We start from the raw sequence: 10,134 nt of genomic DNA on the forward strand, positions 1-10,134 counted from the left end.
TTATACTTGCATTTATACATTCTTTTAAAAGATTTGATAGATTAGTTGTAGGCGTTAATACATGGAAAGGTGTTCTAACTGGGGTACCATACAATGCTTCATGCGGCGACATTTTAATTGATATATGATATGAATGATTCAGAGTACTCAGTTCCGCCGGTATTGCAATATCCCAGTTGGGGTCTGATCCCCCTAGTGTTACCCTCAATATATTTAATATCTTCCTATTTGCTCTTTCCACTAGCCCATTCGACTCTGGGTGATATATCATGGTATTTATTTTCTTTATGCTAAGGAATTCACACAATGAGGTAAGAAAGTGATTATTAAATTCACCACCCGAGTCTGAGATTATCATGTGTGGAATTCCATGTTTACAAATGTAACACTCGTAAAACTTCCTAGCGCATTCAATCGCAGTTTTAGTTTTAAGCGCTATTAGTTCTGTATATCGAGTTAAAGCATCTATAATTACTAAGAGGTGCTTATTTCCTCTGTCTGACTCGTAAAATCCTGTTAACAAATCTAAATGTATTCTTTCAAAGGGTTGATTGGGCACAGGATAAGCTCCTAGGCTGACAGGTGTTTTCGTATGCCCTTTGTTTTCTTGACATTTGCGACAATTAGCTATGTGTCTTTTTATATCTGTAAGCATTGTATGCCAATAAAACAATGATTTGGCTTTCTGTGACATTAATGAGAACCCAGGGTGTCCATGTAATGGATTTGAATGCAACCAATTCAGGACAGTGGAAATAAGTGAGATTGGTACTACTACCTGGTCGTTAGTTACATGTGGTGTATTGCGGGTTTTCCTTGTCACAGTCCTACACAGAATATTATCTTTGATTATATAATTCTGCTGCTTATACTTTATATATTCCTTTTCTTTATGATTGCCTTTCAAAGCATTTATAATTGTTTCTATTTTCTGATCTTTTCTTTGCTCAGTCTGTAACAATTCAGCGCTCCAGCCTAAATCTTCTTGTTCAGATATTGTTTTTACAATAGGCATGGATGTTGATATATCTATTAATTCAGCTAAAGGCTCCGTACAAGATGACACGGGGTTGCGTGATAATGCATCCGCAATGATATTTGCTTTCCCAGGTAAATACCCGATTCTTGCGCCAAAATCTTGAATGATCAAATGCCATCGAGTTCGTTTAGGGCTGTGGTTGAAGCCTTTAAAGAACTCTGTTAGTGGTTTATGGTCAGTAAGAACCTTAACGGGATAACCGTAAATTATGAACTTAAAATGCACTAGCGAATTAACAATAGCTAGCCCTTCCTTGTCTATTACTGCATACTTACTTTCGGAAGTTCTCAATTTTCGAGAATAGAAAGCTATCGGGAAAAATTGTTTATCATATTGCTGAAGCAATACCCCTCCTACTCCTAAGTCTGAGGCGTCTGTTGCAATGAAGAATTCCTTACCGAAGTCAGGAAATTTTAAGATAGGAGAACTACACAGTTCATCTTTCAAAGTATTAAACGCCTGTTGATGTTGCTCAGACCATATGAAATCTACGCCCTTCTTCGTAAGATCAGTTAAAGGAGCGGCTATTATTGAATAGTTGCGTATAAAACGCCTGTAATATCCACTACAACCCAGAAATTGCTGTATTCCCTTGACATTAGTAGGTATGGGAAAATTACGTATAGCCGACACCTTATCATGGACTACTTTAAGACCTTGGCTTGACACCATGAAACCCAAATATATTAATTCTGTTTTGAAAAATTCACACTTACTAATCTTTACCCTTAAGTTATGTTGTCTTAATCTCTGTAGTACTAGTTCTAACTTACGTAGATGTTCTTCTAAGGTGTTGGAAAAGATTACAAGATCATCCATATAGGCATGCAATATATCCCCTAACAAGTCTCCAAACACTATGTTAATCATTCTTGTAAATGTTATAGGAGCACAACGTAAACCAAAAGGCATCCGTAAAAATTCCTAATGTCCCCTGGCTGTGCTGAAGGCTGTGTATGGGATACTATCTTCTTTTAATGATATCTGGTGAAAGCCTTTAAGTAAGTCCAAACTGGTAAAATATTTATTCTGACCTAACAAAGACAAAATATTGTCAGTACATGGCACTGGGAATCGATCAGGGATCGTTTCCTCGTTTAGACGACGAAATTCGACGCAGATACGCCATGTTCGATCTTTTTTCGGTACAACTATTAAAGGAAAATTATAAGAGCTGTTTGATTTTCCAATGACTCCTTCCTCTAACATTTTACCTACTTCATCATTTATTTTATTCTGGAATTTCATAGGGAGTCTGTACGAGGGTACATATATAATTTTCTGCTTGTCCTTTAACCTTATTTGATGCTCGATCACATCTGTTTTTCCTAAGGATCCATCCGTAGTGGAAAAGACATCGTGATATTTAGTTAAAAGTTCAAAAATTTTCTGCTGAATTTCTTCATCTTGAATGTCCTTACTGATTTTATTTTTAATAGATCGCAAAAGGGATTCATCCGAAACTGATTGAGAGTGATTGATTTCAGCAACGGTAAGAATACGATGTTTATAAACTTCTACATCCAAGATATGTTGATTTTTGTGAATTACTAAAGTGTTATTTAAATGATTACAGACTTCGATATTACATTGCTGATGTGAGCCTACTGTATAAATAGCTTGTGTGACAGACAATCCGTTAGTTTTCAAAGTATCGGAAAGGATTAATATTTCAGATCTCGGTAGTGTTTTCTTTATTTGCACTATTAAATTCGAAGGTATGTTTGGTTCGATAGATTGCGTGCAAGATGATATTACGGGTGAATGAGAATTCTGCTGGGTCGCGTATATTATTTCTTTATTAGTGAGAAAAGTTATTGGTTCTTCAACGTACGTTACGGTTACATTTGTCGTCTCCTTTTTATCCAAAACTGATTTTAAGGTATTAGAAGACTTATAGAATTTCCCTTTGATATACACGCCGTGCTTGGCAGGAGCTAAGATAATGTTTTGATTTCCCATAGATGGGTATCCTATAATTACAGCTGGATACATATTAATGTTTTTTACAACAATAAATGTATCGGCAAACGTGCGATTACCGATTCTGAACTGAACATGAGTTATGCCTATGACATTTAATTCATTATTTCCTATACCTGAAAGTCTAATTCCTGATTTTTCAATCGGAAAGTTCGAAAACAACAAATGATGTGTCTTCAAATCCATAATATTACGTGGACTACCAGAGTCAAAAAATAACGTAAAGGATTTGTGTTCTAAATTTACAGCATATAAGGTTGGCCGTAACTCATTTTGGCTTATTATTGTATGAATTCGTTGCAAATCTACGGGAGCATGCACTGTTTTACTTAATTCGGCCGTGTGTTTCATAGGAAAATCTATTGTCTCACAATTATCTGATAAAACATTAAATTGATTATTCAATACTATTGATGTTGACATGAATGACCTTGACCCAACATCACTCTCTTCCCCTCTAGAGTTAACTATGTGGTATTTGCTTTGCTCTGCACATTCTGAAAATTAGTCTGACCTTGCGAGGTCTGGTTTGACGACCCAGGCTCAGCGATATTTGAAGAAGTGTTTGTTTGTTTTGGACTCTGAACTGCATTGACATTTGGTTGTTTCGTCTTATTGTTAAAATGAGGATTTTTCTTTTTATTTCCATATGGAACTGACTGTGGAATTGACTGTGTATTTCTGGGATATTGTTGTGTCTTACGCGAGTAACATTGACTATATGAATGCGTTGCAGTGTTGTGAATTGAGCAAAATTTCGTTCTGCAGTCTGCGCTTATGTGACCTTGACGTTTGCAGTTATAACACGTCATTCCCGCTACTGGACTGCTAACTACGTTCACTGTTTGTGGTTTTGTTTCATTCTTTGCAAAAACTTGAGTTAACACGGGATCGAGATCTGGACACTTGGACATGTGTTTCTTTATCTGTTTATAGACATCCAATTCCGTACTTGCAGGCGTTAACTTTTTATCAAAACACCGCACTAAAGCTTCAGGCAACATAAGTGTCATGCAAGTTAAATACATTAATCGTAAAAAATCTTTCACGGAGATGTTATCTGATGACTTGAAAAATAAGACTGGCGAGACAGGATCTTTGGCTTATGACCTTTTGATGTGGACTGTAGGACACGAACATAAAGAAAGACGGAATCCGTTTATTTATGCTGCATTAAGCATCTTTGGGTCTGTTGCAAGTTTGGGTTTAGGAATTTCCAATCGTCTTAAAATTAGTAATCAAAATAAGAAAATTGAGTTCTTGACTCATGAAGATGAATTGATTATGTCAGAACTAAGGAATCAGTTAGCTTCAATCAATAAAATTATGGATTTAGTAAATGAACATTCAGATAATATCGTTCAAATTATGGAAGTACAGGATTTGTTGGCAACATTAACGTATTATGATTCAAAGATAGATCACATACATAACAGAATTGCACATTTCATTGAGAAATCCAAGGATTATGTAGAAGCTATCACGTTAGCAACTAAAGGTGTATTGTCGCCCCATTTGTTGCCTATAAGTTACTTAAACTTAATTCTGGAGAACGGAAGGGATAAACTAGGCTATGTTCCTTTGTTAGACGAACATAGGTTAGAATTTTATTACAGTCTAATTACAGTAAACGTAGATAATAACAAGATTATGATTACAATTCCCTTTAATTCTTCTGATGCCTGGCAATCTTACAGGATATCACCATTTCCGACTTTCATGACGAATCACTCAAATCCAGTAATATCCAGTTTGACAGGACACGTATTGATTTCCCCAGACAAGGAAACATATACGGTCATTAAAGACTTAAATCAATTAACTCACTGTTCAGACGCAATGGATAGAAAAATATGTACAGCTGACTCATTTGAATTCCATAAAAACTTAATGGATTCATGCGAGTTAGGTATAGTGCTAGACGGTGCTCTCTCCCATACAAGTGAAAATTGTCTGGATAAGCTTTATCCCTTTGACAATAATGAGTTCAATTGCAGACTGAACAATGGCTCGTGGATACGATACGACAAGGACGGCTTCAATGTATCATGCCCTGACGGATCCACGTCCTTCACCCACATCTTCGTCGCAGCAGATGGTTGTGTCGGGACTTCCCCGAATTCCATGGTGACTGGTCTACGGACAATCATCAGAGAACGAGCCTACTTCGCGAACTTCACATGGACCTCTACAATGCCAGCACTTCCTCTCCCGTACAACGGACATGTGGCAAAGCGGTTGATGAAACTTACCGAAAGGGACCACCTGTCACCGACTTATAAGGAAATCCTTCACCACATACTACTAGCAGGATTGGGTATCACGGTGGTGATATTTATCGCCGTGAACATCCTTGTTTGGCGTAGGTTACGGCACAGCATGCAGCTACAAAGGAACGATTCGCCTAGTCCCGACAATACTCCCTACTTGATTCAATTCAAAGCCGTTTGAGTGGCCACCTCATTCGCTAAAGGAGTAAATTGTCGGGAAGTGTTTGTAAGAAAAGCTGTTAGTACACTAGTAATATGTAATTGAGGAAATTTTCTACATTTGCATTGTTAAAAATACATTTAAAACAACATTTAAAAAAAAAAAATAAAAAGATATAAATCATTTTTTCTCTCGGCATCTAATAAAAATATATAAGCCTGAATGTTAAAAAAGAAAAGAGAAAAAAAAATATATAACAGAATCTATGGGCATCTAATAAAATATATCAGCCCTATATATAAATATATATATATATATGTACGAAACCGTGGTACGTGTACGTACCAGGAATTCGTGTTTGTGCACTAAAAAATTGAGTATTATGTTTCTGACAAAGGTAACAATTATTCTTTAACAAGTTACCGAATCATATATAAGTCAGTAGTTTTTTTTTTGGTACCATATAATCATTTGCTAGCAATGTACCATATATATGATCTTTGTTTTATCATGCATTTTTCTTTTTGCTTTGGTAATATCTTTTTCATATGCATTATTATTATTTTTTAATGTGCCTATTTGGACATTCGTCCTCGGTTGATTATGGCTAAAGTTAAACAAAGAATAATACATATGTCCAGTCACAACTAGTAACCATGTTTTGGCTTGTTGTTAAATTTTTGTGAAAAAAATTGAGATAGCTGGCCGAGCTTATGTAATAATTAGAATAGTTAATATTACATGTTTAAAACACATGACGTAATATGTCATGTTAGATGCAGGAGCTAGCCGTGGGACTTGCTGTAGTCATTCAAATCATAAACAGGACATACAATGCAAACCTCGGCAATGTGACATTCTTCTTAAACGTCAACACATTGTCTCAGCGTGTGAAAGTTTGTGACGTCACCGGATGCAGGTGTCTTCCGATTTTGTGACGAGTCTAATATAAACTAAGCATACGATATCTGTGATATCGATAAGTTAGTCAGTTCATATCTATACTTCACCAGAATTGGTCATCTGACCAAACCCAGCTTCCTCCAGTGATGGAGATGTTTAACTCTGTTGTTTTTATAGAATAAATACTTTAAAGCTAATAAGATGTATTCTGTTATCCATTTACATACATCTGAAACAACACATACTCAATGTGTGCTTAGAACAGTAGCACGCCAATACATGGAGGGCCACGCAATGGCTGCTTATGACTCAGCAGGTAGACCTATAGGATGCCCCAAACTCCCAATCCATAACTCATATGGATGGTGATGTTGGAGACACTACAAGAATCTATATATATATATATATATATATATATATATATATATATATATATATATATATATATATATATATATATATATATATATATATATATATATGGTCAGTCTCTAGAGCATTGTCCTCCTAACCAGGGGGTATGTGACTGTCTGTTGCCTCTACCATTCATGAGCGACCTTTAAACCTTTAAATCGAAAAAAGAAAAATCAAATAGTTGATGGCTAATGTTGGGGCAGTAAGACTTGCGGATAAAGAAAAAAAAAAAGAAAGAAAAAAAGGGCTACGTTTTGTAAAAATCAAACCTTTCGCAGTTCCAGCATGTCTTTCATGAGTCAGTCATTTCTGGAAATTGACCGTGAACAAAGGTCCCTCTGGAGAGATGTAGAATTATTACCAATGATTTATAATTCCAACGACTTGTCTTTAGAAAAACGTAGCAAATGCATTGTCAGGAAACGATCTTTTATTGAGGAAAATGTCTATTTTGGATATTTATAATGAAAATGTTTCTCACGTTGTTTTGATGTATAATTAAACTTCTAGGAGCTGTTTCAAGTGCTTAATCATTTTTTTTTCTTCTTTTCTTTTTTCTCCTTCTTCTTCTTCTTCTTCTTCTTCATTATTATTATTATTATTATTATTATTATTATTATTATTATTATTATTATTAGGAAGAAGTTTAAAAAAGACAACATAGAAGAAGGAAGTAAAAATATACTGTAAAAAAATATTATTATTATTATTATTATTATCAGGAAAAACGGTTAAAAAAGAAAATATAGAAGTAGGAAGTAAAAATATACTTTAAAATAAAATTAGCACAAAAGAGGAAGCTTTACATGTGCAACAGAATATAATCATTCCAATTTCTTTAATGTTAACATACGATTTAAAAGTCCTCCAGTCAACTTGGACAATAAAAAGGCATTTTGTCCATGTTAAAACTTCCTAAGTGAAGTTTTTTTTTTCTGTGTGTATTTAATAACACAATCTGTATTAGTTGATACTCTTCATCCAGGTTCTGACCCCAAGTGACAACATAAATTTTCTTCGTTGATATTTTTCCAAAAAAAGTTGATATTAATGGAGAGATTGCTACAGATGGCTACAGGAATACTCATTTCGTGTTATACAAGTCTTTAACTTAATATTCGCCGTTACCTTATATTTCATGAAATTTCTTGATGTAAAATAAAAAGGAGGTCACGGAATATAATCTAAGTCATATATACTAAAACTGAATGAAAATTGAGTGGTTTTTATTTACATTTGAGAGACAACCGGTAAACTAAACTACACACACACACATATATATATATATATATATATATATATATATATATATATATATATATATATATATATATATATATATATATATATATTTTCCTTGATGTCTGTCAGGAACAAATAATTTCTACCGATTCCCAATTATTTCCCCTTAAACAACGAAATAGAAGTTACCATGAGACGAGGCAAACTAACAATTGAGGATTTAAACTGCGCCACCATAAGGAATCTTGAACAGAACCTTCCCGCAAGAGTGTTAGAGTCAGATGCTACCTAAGGACACGGCAGGACAAACTTAGCAAAAGAAGACCTGCACAGAAAGCTCAGTTTGAGAGAGCTCGGTTTATTTATTAACGCACATTCTTACGCTGTTTGGTCTTAAGCCCACTTTATGGCCACTAGAGTTCCCTGAAAGATTAATTCTCGTCAACCTTGCATACACATCCGTGGAGTTGGAAAGGATTAGTTGGATGAACATGCGAGGGTTAAGTATTTTTTCAAAATCTTTTCTTATATAAAAAAAAAGTATCAAGTATAAAATGACCTTGAAGAACAACCATTGTTCAATGTCTCAAATGTAATTTATACAAATAATGACTAAACCTAGATTACACCATCTAACACATATCATTATCTACATTAATCACAATGAAGAAACTAGATTATATCAAAGTTCATGAAAGTTATTTGCGCCTAATTCTTAGGTTCCAATACGCACATTATCAACGTTAATGACATTATTATATAGATTTATAATTCGATAATTCAATGAAATTGTTAAAATTATCTAACCTCTCTCGCTCGCTCTCTCTTCTTTCTCTCCACTCCCCTCTCTCTCTCTCTCTCTCTCTCTCTCTCTCTCTCTCTCTCTCTCTCTCTCTCTCTCTCTCTCTCTCTCTCTCGCAGTTAAATATTTCTTTAGATAACAAGTACAAATTTAATCTTCATCTTCTACTATTAGCTAGTTTTTCCCCATTCGTATGAGGTCAATGAGAGTAAATATTCATACCAACTACCCCTTTCTCTGGTATTTGTTTAGTAGTGCATGTCTCTCTCTCTCTCTCTCTCTCTCTCTCTCTCTCTCTCTCTCTCTCTCAATATGTGCAATAAAAGTGACCATGATATTTTATACTTTTCTGCAGGGAGGTTAAAGAGCTCATTGCTTATTCTGACAAAGACGCACTGCAAATACCTTTTCTTGGCGATTGCTTGCAGCTTTTAACTAGACTTTTATATATATATATATATATGTGTGTGTGTGTGTGTGTGTTTATGTGTATTTGTCTGTGTATGTGTGCTTATTCCTTAGGTTTACTTATTCATTAAGGGCTTTTATGTTCACTTTCAGTGAATTGCAAAATATATAATGCCTATTGTAACCAGGGATCATTGTTCTTTAATTTTAAGTGTACAGTTTGAAAATTGTTGAAAACAATTGTTCAATTTGAAAATAACGTTTAGAACTAAATTCTTGTTAGGGAGATATTTGTATCTAATATGATTTTGATATATTCACAATTATCATTAGTAATGATAAATGTGTTAATATATTACGATTGAAAATAAAGTACTGATTAAGGTAATCATGAGATTAAATGCGTGTATGTATATATAAATATATATAATATATATATATACATATATATATATGTATATATATATATATATATATATATATATATATATATATATATATATATATATATATATATGCCCACGTGTGTGTATGTGAGTGCGTGTTTATAAAAAAGTACACCAATTTTACTGAGAAATGTTTATGAGTAAGATTAAAAACTCTTCTTGTTCAGTGATATTGACATCCCAGGTGTTAATAGCGTGAAGAATGTTGCAAAATCATTTGAAAGTCTCATGACAGAGAACAATTACTCTGCCGATAAGATTCGAATGTTTGAGCTCTCTCTCTCTCTCTCTCTCTCTCTCTCTCTCTCTCTCTCTCTCTCTCTCTCTCCAAGTCATCACTCATTCATATCAAAGTGAAGTTCAAGTCAGCTATTTCTTTTCAATTTGGCGATGATAATTTATTTTTATATTTCTTGAATTCCCTATAAAAGTTAAACATTTTCAATCATGAAATGACGACATCGGAC

This window comes from Palaemon carinicauda, chromosome 15 (genome assembly GCF_036898095.1).
Source record: "Palaemon carinicauda isolate YSFRI2023 chromosome 15, ASM3689809v2, whole genome shotgun sequence".
NCBI lineage: Eukaryota > Metazoa > Arthropoda > Malacostraca > Decapoda > Palaemonidae > Palaemon > Palaemon carinicauda.